Source organism: Paramisgurnus dabryanus, chromosome 5, assembly GCF_030506205.2.
Source record: "Paramisgurnus dabryanus chromosome 5, PD_genome_1.1, whole genome shotgun sequence".
Lineage (NCBI taxonomy): Eukaryota > Metazoa > Chordata > Actinopteri > Cypriniformes > Cobitidae > Paramisgurnus > Paramisgurnus dabryanus.
This window is the reverse complement of record NC_133341.1, coordinates 28,279,610-28,294,324: the sequence shown is the minus strand read 5'-3', so window position 1 is coordinate 28,294,324 and position 14,715 is coordinate 28,279,610. Positions and strand designations below refer to the sequence as shown.

The 14,715-nt window shown below is 35.4% G+C and overlaps 1 long non-coding RNA gene across 1 annotated transcript; it reads right to left on the bottom strand.

Annotated features, from left to right (window-relative positions):
• Window positions 1-634: 634 nt before the first annotated feature.
• Window positions 635-3,626, bottom strand: LOC135732599 (uncharacterized). The gene is made up of 5 exons (XR_010526781.2): window positions 2,533-3,626; window positions 2,112-2,209; window positions 1,886-1,971; window positions 1,691-1,805; window positions 635-1,553 (listed from the first exon to the last, which is right to left on the bottom strand). It is a non-coding gene; the product is annotated as an uncharacterized lncRNA (long non-coding RNA).
• Between the last annotated feature and the right edge of the window lie 11,089 nt (window positions 3,627-14,715).

Genomic DNA, 14,715 nt, shown 5'->3' with positions numbered 1-14,715 from the left:
AGTTTCTTTATTACCTCTGTTGGGAGAACATTTTGAATTAGTTTTTTTACAGTGCAGTCTACGTCACAATCTTATGAACTACGCTAATAAAGACAAATGATCACACAGCCTTATTTCAAACAAGGCACATTCAACACTCTCTCACCTTTTTATGAGAAAATTAATCAAACTGTGAAGAGAGCAAGTCATTCATTAACCTCAAAACTACCTGTTTAATGAGGGACGTCAACTTCGGGAAAGTGTCATCAACCACACATCAGGTTGTCATCACCTGGCCAACATTTTAACAAGCTCTACGATTATCCTAATATAACCAGATCACCAAACCTCACACATCTGATCACCCATAAATTCACCTCATACATTTTTATGGCATCTCTCCTTCTCTCTCTCTCTCTCGCTCTCTTTCTCTCTCCTACTTTAGTAATGGGCTACATCAATCCTGTGCTCTTTTCTTGCCCTCGAATAGAAATGTAAATCTCTGTCTGCCTATTAATTTCTGTTAACCCAGTAGGCGTTGGGCTCATTAATCGTGACCAGGGGCAGGGCAGCACCTCCATAACAGGGACTGATGAAACACCCAGTGTGTGCTGAGATGGGGGGTCCAGATAACTGAATGCTACACAGCAAAATCACTGGTGTTAAAATAACACCCAGGGTGTCAAATTTAACACTTGAAAAGTGTGTATATGTGTCCACACTACACTGTGTTAATTTAGTCAAAAGTGTAGTGTTAATTTAACAACACTCATTATATGTTAATTTAACACTCAATATTGTTAAATTTTACACTTTGTTCAACACTATTCATTGTTGTTTCCACACTACACTGGTGTTGGCACAGAAATACAGTGTTAAAAATTAACACTACTAATTTAAGGTCAACACCAGTGTAATGTGAATTCAACAATGTTAAGTGTTAAAATACTGATTAATAGCCACTTTTGTTGCTAATGGGTTGTTTCTATAAAAGACAAATGACAAGAAATATTGCAAAACCTCTTTTTATTAAAGTACATCACATTTAATATTTACATTGATACACACAACACTTTGCATTTAATACTGCTTATTTAAATACCTCAGCTACAATTAGAATACAGAATACAGTATGGAATAATGAAAGTTATCTTATACCACAGCGCAGTGACATGAAAACCACTTATTATAAGGTCTTTAATATATCAAATGAGAGTTTAAAAAAAATTAGCCACCCTACTCAAAACTTGAACATTAAAATACACTGCAATTACCTTACTGGCAGGCAGAAATGCTTATCCTTCACAATACTAAAGATTTTTCCATAACAAAACAGACATTTCAATTCAAAAGACGTTTCATTTTTCTTAAATACGTTCCAACCTGGTATTTAGTTCTGTAGTTGTTTTACTCATGATGTAGTGGAAGGCTGCATCAGTGGTCTTCATCATGGAGGGAATGGCGTTTTGGTCCAGAATGATGCAAAAATTCTGGATGCAACTTCTGTTCCCAACGCAGTGCAGGCAGGGCTGTGCTGATTCATCCCCCTCAAAGCATGGATTGATGCTCATCACCTAAGTGTTTTAAAAGAGTGTATTTGATGAATGTATTTGATGTGTATTTATGAACTTGTATGCATTTACATGGGGTGAACAATGCAAGCAAACTAACTGCTGAATAAATAACTAGAACAAAATACTAAAAAACTTACATAGCACAATCAGTAGCTTCAGTTGCACATTGACCCTCTTTCTTCTTTCTTCCTTTCACAAATGAAGGCAAGAGGTGAATGAGCCAGAGAAGAGCTGCCACATAACTGTCCCGTCCTTGCAAAACAGAATTTAAACACCATGAGTATACAGTTAAACTTTAAAACCGTAAAAGTAGCAAACCCATGTACACTTACCATATTTAAACTCCTGTTGACCAGACAGAGGGTCATCCATATTGTTGTATGTTGGCTATTTTGCAATACATCACCTCAGCATATTTCTGCAGATTTTCAAAGACAAAAAGAGTCAAGAAAATACCAAAAAGGGTGCAGTTTTAACCGTTATTTGAATCAAAATCATCTCAGTATAATAAATCATGTTAGAGACAGTGTACAGTACAAATGTACTGTGTGTACTCACATAACTAGTTGGTAAGCTCTTATCCTCCAAACTGGGTTAAGGAATAACAGTTCCAGAATTCATGGGTATGCCGTATTCAAATATAGTCTGGTAGGGTCCTATCATAAAAAATGACAATAAAGACTCTGTAAACTCAACATTCTTTTTATATTAAAAACAGCACTCAAGGCAATATGAATCTTCATTTATACATTTTCAAAATAGTAATCAATTTGATTGCTATTTAATATGACATCAATAGCAAAACGATGTATGAGAAGATAATATATTTTTATTAAAGTTTGCAGCAGGTCATGTGAGTTTCTTTCCAGATAAATAATAATAATAATAATATGTACAAAACTACATATACTAAAAAGATTGGTTAACTGTTCAGTTATGTCAAATAAAATGATTTATATGTATAAATATATAAACTTACCTTCTGTAATGAATTTATATAAGTATTAGCAGTTGTTTCTCATTGGAAGTCATCCATGTCAGGTCTTCTTTAATAAACTGCCCTAAAAACAGCATCTCTTCTGAATGATTTGAAGCACTTAGTGTGTACTTTCACCAAACTAGCATCTATAATGACAGAAAAACAAATGTTCGCCATACACGTTTTACACTTTCGTATGTATTTGCCATTTGCATCTGTCTGACATCTAGCGCCACGAAAACCTTACAACACACAATGCATCCAATCTGTGCATACAAATGATGATATATTGTGAGGTTTTGGTCAAATTAATTGTTGGTTTGGCGATATTTCCCCTGTTTGCATACATCTTAGAAAAACACATGACGTTGCGGTTGCGGTTTTCTCCGTGTTTTTTAGTAATTTGAATAATTAACCGATATCCGTGCACTCACGTGCATGTAAACGACCTCGTTAACTCACGGTATCTAGCCTATATGATTACCTCATAAAGAGCATCATATGGTGAATAAACGAGCTTTCATTTAACTTAATTTCATACCTTCAATTTGTAGTGCATGTCGCGTTTTATCATGGTTCAATTCTTTCGTTCATATCTCCTCTTAATATTATCCTTCTTGGTTTTAAACTTTTAGCTAGCAGTTTAACTTTATACTAAACTAACAAGGGAACAACGTAACACAAGGTAGCTCTGATTAAACTGAACCAAATAACGAACAAAGGGGAAATAAAATGGGAAAAATATCTTATTTAGGTTTTTTGGCATATGGCTGCGTAGAGTCAGACAGAGAAATAACAGTTTAATTTAGCTAAACCATGTGAATATTATGAGACTGATTTACCTGATCTCTTCAGTCCTCCTGTGAAAGAAAATGGCGGTAAAATCCCTGACAGGATATGTTTAGTGGAGGCGTGGCTTGATTTACACCGCTCAGAGTGAAATCTGATAACACCCTTGTTTAACACTGACACTGTTGTGAATATAACACTGGCCTAGCAATGGCAGTGTTATTTTATTACCAGATAGTGTTAAAACAGCATCAACACTGTGTATTTAACACCATCCCTGAAAATTTAACACTGGTGATTTTGCTGTGTACACATGTACAGATGACAGGGTGGTTCAACATTAAGAACCACTGTCAACAGTTTTAGCAGCGGGAGAAACGACGTGGAGCTTTTAAAGTTTCAAGAAGCATGGAGAACAAGGCTTAAAAATGTTGCTTATATTTAAGTCAAATATCAGTAGTTGTGATATATATTAACTTAAAGTTAATGACAGGGTACTACACAAATCCTTCCTACACCAGTAGTTCCTAAACTGGGAAATGCAAGTTTAAAAAAGAAAGACTACACTTTAAGAAAAAAGTAAAAACTGTACCTATTCTGTCACTGGGGTGGTACCCTCAAAGGTTCCTTTGTGTAACTTTATGTGTATACAGCAGTAGTTGTAGTGGACCGGCATTCGTCAAACTTTTATGACCCCCTCCCCCACCCGGTGACAGTTGCTGTCTGACAGGTCGTTTTTATGACCCCTTGACAGATGGCATTTTATGACCCCTTGACAGATGGTGTTTTATGACCCCATGACAGATGGTGTTTTGACAGGTTGTGTTTTATGACCCTTAACAGATGGTTTTATGACAGTTTGTGTTTTATGACTCCTTAACAGATGGTGTTTTGACAGTTTGTGTTTTTATGACCCTTTGACAGGGGGGCGGGACCATCAATCAAAATCTGTACAAGTTGTCAACTTTAGACAGAAAGTATTTAATGGTTTTATTGCCGGTCATTTAGAGTGATTGTTTTTCCTGAGTGTGTTTTATGTCAAGCGTATGGTGTCATGTTTAATGACGGCTCGTGTTTCGACATTTTGCTGTTTATTGACATTTGATGTCAGATCTCAACCATCCTCCCTCCTTTGCTCGCCCCGTGCGCTTCTCAATACAGACTTTCACACCGCGGGTGTGTTGTTGAATCTAAAGTTTTGCAACAGCATAAGTTTATTTAAAGGCAATCACTAATCATATATATATATATATATATATATATTAGATGTACCTGGCTATGCTTAAAGCCGATGTTTTCTATCGAGCTATAGTTTCTGATCAGACACAAAGTCTGAACTAAATAAAATTTTAAACGGTTCACGAAGTCCGGGAATCTTTTCATGACCTGGTCTACAGTTTAACGCGTATTAAAGATCCGGCGGTGTCTGACAAAGCGCCGGGTGAGCGTTCATATCTGCCATTTTAAAATAATGTTAATAAATGTAATTCTGTCCACTATGGCAAAATAGGCTTTTATTTTAGATTTAGGGGAATCTTTAACCAAGTCTCTGATTAAGACATGTGTATACGTGCACAGATGGTGACAGAGAAACTTATATATGTCGTTAATAAACTTTTAAATGTTTTTAAGACGTATTCACCCCATTTTGTAGTTTTATTTTTAATTAAAGGCTTCTTAAAACATGTGTGAATATGTGTATATTATACAAAGAGTCTTATATTGTCTGCTCTGACAAAAATAAAGTATTTTTTAGATTTAGGGGAATTGACTGCGTGTGTCTTATAAATACAAATTGATAATACGTTTGTTTTGTAAAGAGACTTCTTTAAAGTCACGCAAGAATAAAATATTTTAGTTGTAACTGGTTAAACTTAAATCTGTTATTATCTATTTAACTATAAGCTGTATTTTTCTGATAAGACACAAAGTTTTTGATGATGAACTTATGACCGTGTGTGATAGATATTTCACAGCAGGGTCGGTTTGTAATCTAGGTAGAGTCTTTTAAAACTCTAATGGTAAAATGTAATATGGACACTCTGTCAAAAATAAAGCATTTGTTTGTAACAAATTATTTAATGAAATATTCAGCAGTGGTATAGCGATGAACAGTGCCAAAACCACCGGGGACACCAATAACACATTCTTTAGACTAAAGGTTATTTATTTTAAACTAAATAAAAGTTTAATCTTTTCAGACATAGTATTCTGATCACAACATTAGATCGCGCTCCGGCGTTTACAAACATACGCGGATGAGTGTTCATATACACCGTTAAGAAACTTTTTTTAAACGATTAAAAACACTTTCATATCATTTTCTGAGTTTGTTTTAAATTAATGACATCTTAAAATCAACTGTGAATATGTGTTTATTACACAATAAATTGTAATTCTGTCCGCTCCGGTATAATAGGGGTTTTATTTTAGATTTGGGACTTTCTTTAACCAAGTCTCTGATTAAAACATGTGAATGCGTGCACCAAAGTTGTCAGATAACGTAGACTGATGCGCACATATATCTGGTGTTAAGAGCCTTTTAAACGTTTTAAGACATTTCACACCCTATTTTGAGTTTAATTCATTAATGTCATCTAATATCGAAGTGTGTACATGTCTATTTACGATAAATGTAACACGGTAAACATTGTCAAAATAAAAGGGTTCTTGAACATGTTATTCCAGTGGGTGTTTCTTGTTTTGCGAGTGTTCGACATATTTATTGATGTGGAAAAAGTTTGTTGTTTGGACGAACAGTTTCAGTCTCTCTCTCTCTCTCTCTCTCTCTCTCTCTCTCTCTCTCTCTCTCTCTCTCTCTCTCTCTCTCTCTCTCTCTCTCTCTCTCTCTCTCTCTCTCTCTCTCTCTCTCTCTCACCAGTCCGCTATCAACCAGCAGACAACCCCCCAGATGTCTGGACAGAGGGAGTGTTGGTAAAATAAAAGAAACTCAGCCCCCATTGACAAAAAGTAATAGGTTTATTTAGATTTCAGGCTTCATTACTCAGATACAGATTAAAGCATGTTATTTCTTATTCGTAATTTAAAGAAACTTAGAAGTTTTAAGACATTTCATCACACATCCTATGATGACATAAACCCTTGTGTTAGCCCTTAGAGGACAACAAAACGGGTGCAAATATTATTTATCAACGTTTGATGTTGTTATAAACCAGGTTGTCACATACGTGACAACAATCATTGCTTTAAAGACAAAACATTTAACAAATTTGACATTTTGTTAAACATGGTTGTGTGCGTCCATAAACAACAACAGTTAGGACATGGTTCTACATAATATTAAAATCACGGGCTTACGTTAAATAGGTAAAACTTAATTTTTACTAAATAAAATAAAAATAAACTATTTGAACATATTATCTGATATTAGGTTAGGTTTAAGATCGTAACATCGTAAAACCCCCAGCGGATATTGTGTGTGCGTGTGTGTGTGTGTGTGTGTGTGTGTGTGTGTGTGTGTGTGTGTGTGTAATGGCTGTTATCACGTGGTGCGGACCAAACGACCAACGCTGCGGGGGTTGTGAAGCGAAGAATGTTCTGTATAGATGAGAAGTTTTTCCTTCTGAACACAGAATCTTTACCAAAAACGTAACCCCGGATTAACACATCACAGAACAATTTGAACAACCGTGTCGGATTCGTACACACCAGAGGTCTGTTTTATGTTTTGCAGAAACTGTGGAAACTTTTGATGCTCAAACGCAATGCGGCGGAAACAGTGGACACGAGCCTTTTGTTGCTGAGAAGGCGATTGAACTCAGAAACAAACAAGCAAGCAAAGTTGTCTACGAAACTACAGATTCTTGAAAAAGATGGCACAAAGATCATTCGAACGACTACGCAATGGCCAGATGGGGGTATGTGTACGGGACCGACCTTTTTAAAGATATGCTTAAAAAGAACTACAAGCGCGAGATGTCCAATCTACTATGTACTGTGATATACAAAGAGGCCAATGTGTGCATGCCTCCAAACTATTGCGAAGCTAACGCCGAGTGTGTAACCAGACTCAAGGAAAAACAGATGTTGTGAAAAGTATAAATGATACGCTGAATAGCATGGTGCAGACGGTGGTACAGGCCCAAGAGGAACCCAGTGTGATTATTAGAAAGGCCCTAGAGATATTTTATGAATGTGACGAGGTCGAGTTTTACGTTGTCAATATCATAATAATGATAGCATTTGTAATTGATGTATGCATTGATATGCTTGTAAAGAAACGAGAAATTAATGTGTGGGAAATCATAGAAAATGCCGTAGATTTCATGTTTTGAAAAGGGTCTTGGTTCATGCATGCACGTTCTATGGTATCTAGACAATATCATAACGTTTAATAATGATGATGCCTAAAAACCAATCGTGTGAGCCAGTGGCATATCTTACGCAAGTTTTTACAGTTGTTTTTTAGTTTTACCAAAAGTTTTAATCTGATTTTATTTTTTACTCAACATTATGATGGCAAGCCATGTCCGTCAACAAATGTATACTTTAACAAAAACTACGTTCTAGTAGTTTCAATGTATGGTAACTGTTGTTTTTTCATCATTGATTTTGTATACTGCTTATGTTTTTGTATGTTTTGCTGTACCGGTTTCATAAAAACAAAATATACAAGGATTTATGGTCTTAATGTCTGTGTTGTTACCATTAGAACATTTAGACATCTTGTTCAGACAACGTGTGACATTGCTCATTCTTCATATGTTTTTGCAACACCACACAGAGAAACGTGAAAGATTAATAGAAATTACATGTGACTACATCACATGTCTTTCAGAGGCGTAAAATAAAGTCACCAATGTTAGTATGGGATGCTAAAACAGCACAGGCACAAGCTGATCCTAATTTTGATACCTGCCGTCTGTCACATAGTCAAAGCTCATATACTTCATGTCTCTACGAATCCTGACAGAGTTTTAGTTTCATATACACAACACATCAAATGTAAACCACGGTAAACTAAATACATTTGACAGCAAAGAACTCTAATTTTCTGACAACCCCAAAAAAGATGACGGGGTCATCATCAAACATCGCTCACTTTTAAGGTACCGAAAGGTTTTTGTTTATTTTAGTATAACTCGACACTGAAATTTTTGTTAAGCACACAGAAATGCACAGATTTTACGTTTTCAGTATACATGTGTACATCACATTGTGATCTCAGTCTCAACTAGATCGATGATCTATCAATATTAGCCACAAATGTTAGCTCTGATTTCACAAAACATCCATTTACATTCCAAACCTTTTGGATTCAACGCCTTAAAGTCATCAATTTTATTTCGTTCACATCAAACGCACCAAAAATTTTGAATGTGCAAACTGTTGTACTTCGTTTTAAACATGTTTGTGCGTTTTCGGTCTAGATTTTTATAGAAAACTTCAGAACATGACACCGTTTTAACATTTACAAAATGATGAAATATTTTACTTTTAAATGGCTCCCATGAGTATGTGTTGCTGTGACAAATACTTTTGATTGTTTGGAAATTATATGAATGCAGAGAAACAACGCAAAAGTTTTGAACTTTAACATAATTTTATATGGGTCCTGATTTTTAAAAACAGTAAGCTGTAATGTTTCTTACACACAAATCTAAACACATCACAAGTCTGAATGTTTATTAGTATGCAAAGGGTTGTTGGCGTATTTTTAGACACAAGCTGTTTATTTTCATCTTTAAACAAATGTGTATGACAAAAGTTGTCCTGCCTGAACTGACACTAAGGATCGATGCCGAAATGTTAAATCTAAGTATTTGCAAAACAACATTCACCGCCATATAGATGTTTTCAATCTAATGGTACCGGTTTTAAATGTGACCAGACTATTTCAAACATTACCAAGTTGTAGTTGGTTGCGTTTTACTTTACAAGGTTTTAACACACATTACTGTTTGTCACGGTGTGTTTCATCGCATTGCTGTTGTATGCAACAGACTCTCAAGTTTTATGTTAAAAGGATTACTAAAAATAAAAACCTAAGCATTCTGTATTATGTTGGTGCTGATGATTTTACAAGTTTACAGTTTCAAACATTTTTTGCTATATTCGCTGTGAAAGATTTAGTAAATAAATCTAAAACATAAACAGTGTTGAAGAGTTACCGCAATCTTCTAGCAACAATTTTCAAGAGATTACCAACATGTATGATGTACTAACTGTCAGGGGATCTGTGATATTATTTTCTGAAGTAATTAGCTATCTAATGGCTACTGCACAATAACTTAAGCGATAAAGAGTTTGACAAATGTTACATAAACTATAGAAACGAAACAAGATAAATTACAAAGTCACTGGCATGAGGTTTACACTTAAATAAATCACGCAGATGTTTAAAGTGCAGTTGTTACGCCCAGAGAGGAATGTCCCTAACTCCAGGACTCCTATCTCCACCTATCCGTTACAGTCATTAAATCGGCGCCAGTATGATTCATTCAAACACAATTGCCTAACAAGTTTCAAGAAACTATGGACTCCTACTGCTACACCAACACATTCGCGCTACCCCCACCCCAGAGCAATTATGAGAGAACCTACAGTTGGACCTGTGCACTCAATAAGTCCACCACAGTATCTGATGGCGGACCATCAACCTACAACAACAACACAACCCTTTGTAAGGCTCAAGTAATGTCTGATGATGTTCCAATGGACCTGTGTCCCCAAGAAGGATACGACAATGCCTGATGAATCAATACACATTGCGTGTATCGATTCCACAGACTGTTTGGTTTCAAGATCATGAAACAGGCTTCGTGATACATCTGTTACAAACTTGATGACAAAAAGCTAATGGCGATCTATAGAATATTTAGAGACTATTACCTGTGTGGTTTGTGTGTATTTACAATATCAAATAATAATCAAATTGCTGTTTGTGAAATGAACCGGTCGTGAAAAACGTTGTGATATTTCTACACTACAATGATAACATATGATGTATTTCTTTTACTTGATAAGAAATAAAACACATGTACCACTTTAAACATCTGCGTGATTTATTTAAGTGTAAACCTTATGCCAGTGACTTTGTAATTTATCTTGTTTCGTTTCTATAGTTTATGTAACATTTGTCAAACTCTTTATCGCTTAAGTTATTGTGCAGTAGCCATTAGATAGCTAATTACTTCAGAAAATAATATCACAGATCCCCTGACAGTTAGTACATCATACATGTTGGTAATCTCTTGAAAATTGTTGCTAGAAGATTGCGGTAACTCTTCAACACTGTTTATGTTTTAGATTTATTTACTAAATCTTTCACAGCGAATATAGCAAAAAATGTTTGAAACTGTAAACTTGTAAAATCATCAGCACCAACATAATACAGAATGCTTAGGTTTTTATTTTTAGTAATCCTTTTAACATAAAACTTGAGAGTCTGTTGCATACAACAGCAATGCGATGAAACACACCGTGACAAACAGTAATGTGTGTTAAAACCTTGTAAAGTAAAACGCAACCAACTACAACTTGGTAATGTTTGAAATAGTCTGGTCACATTTAAAACCGGTACCATTAGATTGAAAACATCTATATGGCGGTGAATGTTGTTTTGCAAATACTTAGATTTAACATTTCGGCATCGATCCTTAGTGTCAGTTCAGGCAGGACAACTTTTGTCATACACATTTGTTTAAAGATGAAAATAAACAGCTTGTGTCTAAAAATACGCCAACAACCCTTTGCATACTAATAAACATTCAGACTTGTGATGTGTTTAGATTTGTGTGTAAGAAACATTACAGCTTACTGTTTTTAAAAATCAGGACCCATATAAAATTATGTTAAAGTTCAAAACTTTTGCGTTGTTTCTCTGCATTCATATAATTTCCAAACAATCAAAAGTATTTGTCACAGCAACACATACTCATGGGAGCCATTTAAAAGTAAAATATTTCATCATTTTGTAAATGTTAAAACGGTGTCATGTTCTGAAGTTTTCTATAAAAATCTAGACCGAAAACGCACAAACATGTTTAAAACGAAGTACAACAGTTTGCACATTCAAAATTTTTGGTGCGTTTGATGTGAACGAAATAAAATTGATGACTTTAAGGCGTTGAATCCAAAAGGTTTGGAATGTAAATGGATGTTTTGTGAAATCAGAGCTAACATTTGTGGCTAATATTGATAGATCATCGATCTAGTTGAGACTGAGATCACAATGTGATGTACACATGTATACTGAAAACGTAAAATCTGTGCATTTCTGTGTGCTTAACAAAAATTTCAGTGTCGAGTTATACTAAAATAAACAAAAACCTTTCGGTACCTTAAAAGTGAGCGATGTTTGATGATGACCCCGTCATCTTTTTTGGGGTTGTCAGAAAATTAGAGTTCTTTGCTGTCAAATGTATTTAGTTTACCGTGGTTTACATTTGATGTGTTGTGTATATGAAACTAAAACTCTGTCAGGATTCGTAGAGACATGAAGTATATGAGCTTTGACTATGTGACAGACGGCAGGTATCAAAATTAGGATCAGCTTGTGCCTGTGCTGTTTTAGCATCCCATACTAACATTGGTGACTTTATTTTACGCCTCTGAAAGACATGTGATGTAGTCACATGTAATTTCTATTAATCTTTCACGTTTCTCTGTGTGGTGTTGCAAAAACATATGAAGAATGAGCAATGTCACACGTTGTCTGAACAAGATGTCTAAATGTTCTAATGGTAACAACACAGACATTAAGACCATAAATCCTTGTATATTTTGTTTTTATGAAACCGGTACAGCAAAACATACAAAAACATAAGCAGTATACAAAATCAATGATGAAAAAACAACAGTTACCATACATTGAAACTACTAGAACGTAGTTTTTGTTAAAGTATACATTTGTTGACGGACATGGCTTGCCATCATAATGTTGAGTAAAAAATAAAATCAGATTAAAACTTTTGGTAAAACTAAAAAACAACTGTAAAAACTTGCGTAAGATATGCCACTGGCTCACACGATTGGTTTTTAGGCATCATCATTATTAAACGTTATGATATTGTCTAGATACCATAGAACGTGCATGCATGAACCAAGACCCTTTTCAAAACATGAAATCTACGGCATTTTCTATGATTTCCCACACATTAATTTCTCGTTTCTTTACAAGCATATCAATGCATACATCAATTACAAATGCTATCATTATTATGATATTGACAACGTAAAACTCGACCTCGTCACATTCATAAAATATCTCTAGGGCCTTTCTAATAATCACACTGGGTTCCTCTTGGGCCTGTACCACCGTCTGCACCATGCTATTCAGCGTATCATTTATACTTTTCACAACATCTGTTTTTCCTTGAGTCTGGTTACACACTCGGCGTTAGCTTCGCAATAGTTTGGAGGCATGCACACATTGGCCTCTTTGTATATCACAGTACATAGTAGATTGGACATCTCGCGCTTGTAGTTCTTTTTAAGCATATCTTTAAAAAGGTCGGTCCCGTACACATACCCCCATCTGGCCATTGCGTAGTCGTTCGAATGATCTTTGTGCCATCTTTTTCAAGAATCTGTAGTTTCGTAGACAACTTTGCTTGCTTGTTTGTTTCTGAGTTCAATCGCCTTCTCAGCAACAAAAGGCTCGTGTCCACTGTTTCCGCCGCATTGCGTTTGATAGTTTGTTTGCGAATTCGGACACCTTTGCAGCATCAAAAGTTTCCACAGTTTCTGCAAAACATAAAACAGACCTCTGGTGTGTACGAATCCGACACGGTTGTTCAAATTGTTCTGTGATGTGTTAATCCGGGGTTACGTTTTTGGTAAAGATTCTGTGTTCAGAAGGAAAAACTTCTCATCTATACAGAACATTCTTCGCTTCACAACCCCCGCAGCGTTGGTCGTTTGGTCCGCACCACGTGATAACAGCCATTACACACACACACACACACACACACACACACACACACACACACACACACACGCACACACAATATCCGCTGGGGGTTTTACGATGTTACGATCTTAAACCTAACCTAATATCAGATAATATGTTCAAATAGTTTATTTTTATTTTATTTAGTAAAAATTAAGTTTTACCTATTTAACGTAAGCCCGTGATTTTAATATTATGTAGAACCATGTCCTAACTGTTGTTGTTTATGGACGCACACAACCATGTTTAACAAAATGTCAAATTTGTTAAATGTTTTGTCTTTAAAGCAATGATTGTTGTCACGTATGTGACAACCTGGTTTATAACAACATCAAACGTTGATAAATAATATTTGCACCCGTTTTGTTGTCCTCTAAGGGCTAACACAAGGGTTTATGTCATCATAGGATGTGTGATGAAATGTCTTAAAACTTCTAAGTTTCTTTAAATTACGAATAAGAAATAACATGCTTTAATCTGTATCTGAGTAATGAAGCCTGAAATCTAAATAAACCTATTACTTTTTGTCAATGGGGGCTGAGTTTCTTTTATTTTACCAACACTCCCTCTGTCCAGACATCTGGGGGGTTGTCTGCTGGTTGATAGCGGACTGGTGAGAGAGAGAGAGAGAGAGAGAGAGAGAGAGAGAGAGAGAGAGAGAGAGAGAGAGAGAGAGAGAGAGAGAGAGAGAGAGAGAGAGAGAGAGAGAGAGAGAGAGAGAGAGAGAGACTGAAACTGTTCGTCCAAACAACAAACTTTTTCCACATCAATAAATATGTCGAACACTCGCAAAACAAGAAACACCCACTGGAATAACATGTTCAAGAACCCTTTTATTTTGACAATGTTTACCGTGTTACATTTATCGTAAATAGACATGTACACACTTCGATATTAGATGACATTAATGAATTAAACTCAAAATAGGGTGTGAAATGTCTTAAAACGTTTAAAAGGCTCTTAACACCAGATATATGTGCGCATCAGTCTACGTTATCTGACAACTTTGGTGCACGCATTCACATGTTTTAATCAGAGACTTGGTTAAAGAAAGTCCCAAATCTAAAATAAAACCCCTATTATACCGGAGCGGACAGAATTACAATTTATTGTGTAATAAACACATATTCACAGTTGATTTTAAGATGTCATTAATTTAAAACAAACTCAGAAAATGATATGAAAGTGTTTTTAATCGTTTAAAAAAAGTTTCTTAACGGTGTATATGAACACTCATCCGCGTATGTTTGTAAACGCCGGAGCGCGATCTAATGTTGTGATCAGAATACTATGTCTGAAAAGATTAAACTTTTATTTAGTTTAAAATAAATAACCTTTAGTCTAAAGAATGTGTTATTGGTGTCCCCGGTGGTTTTGGCACTGTTCATCGCTATACCACTGCTGAATATTTCATTAAATAATTTGTTACAAACAAATGCTTTATTTTTGACAGAGTGTCCATATTACATTTTACCATTAGA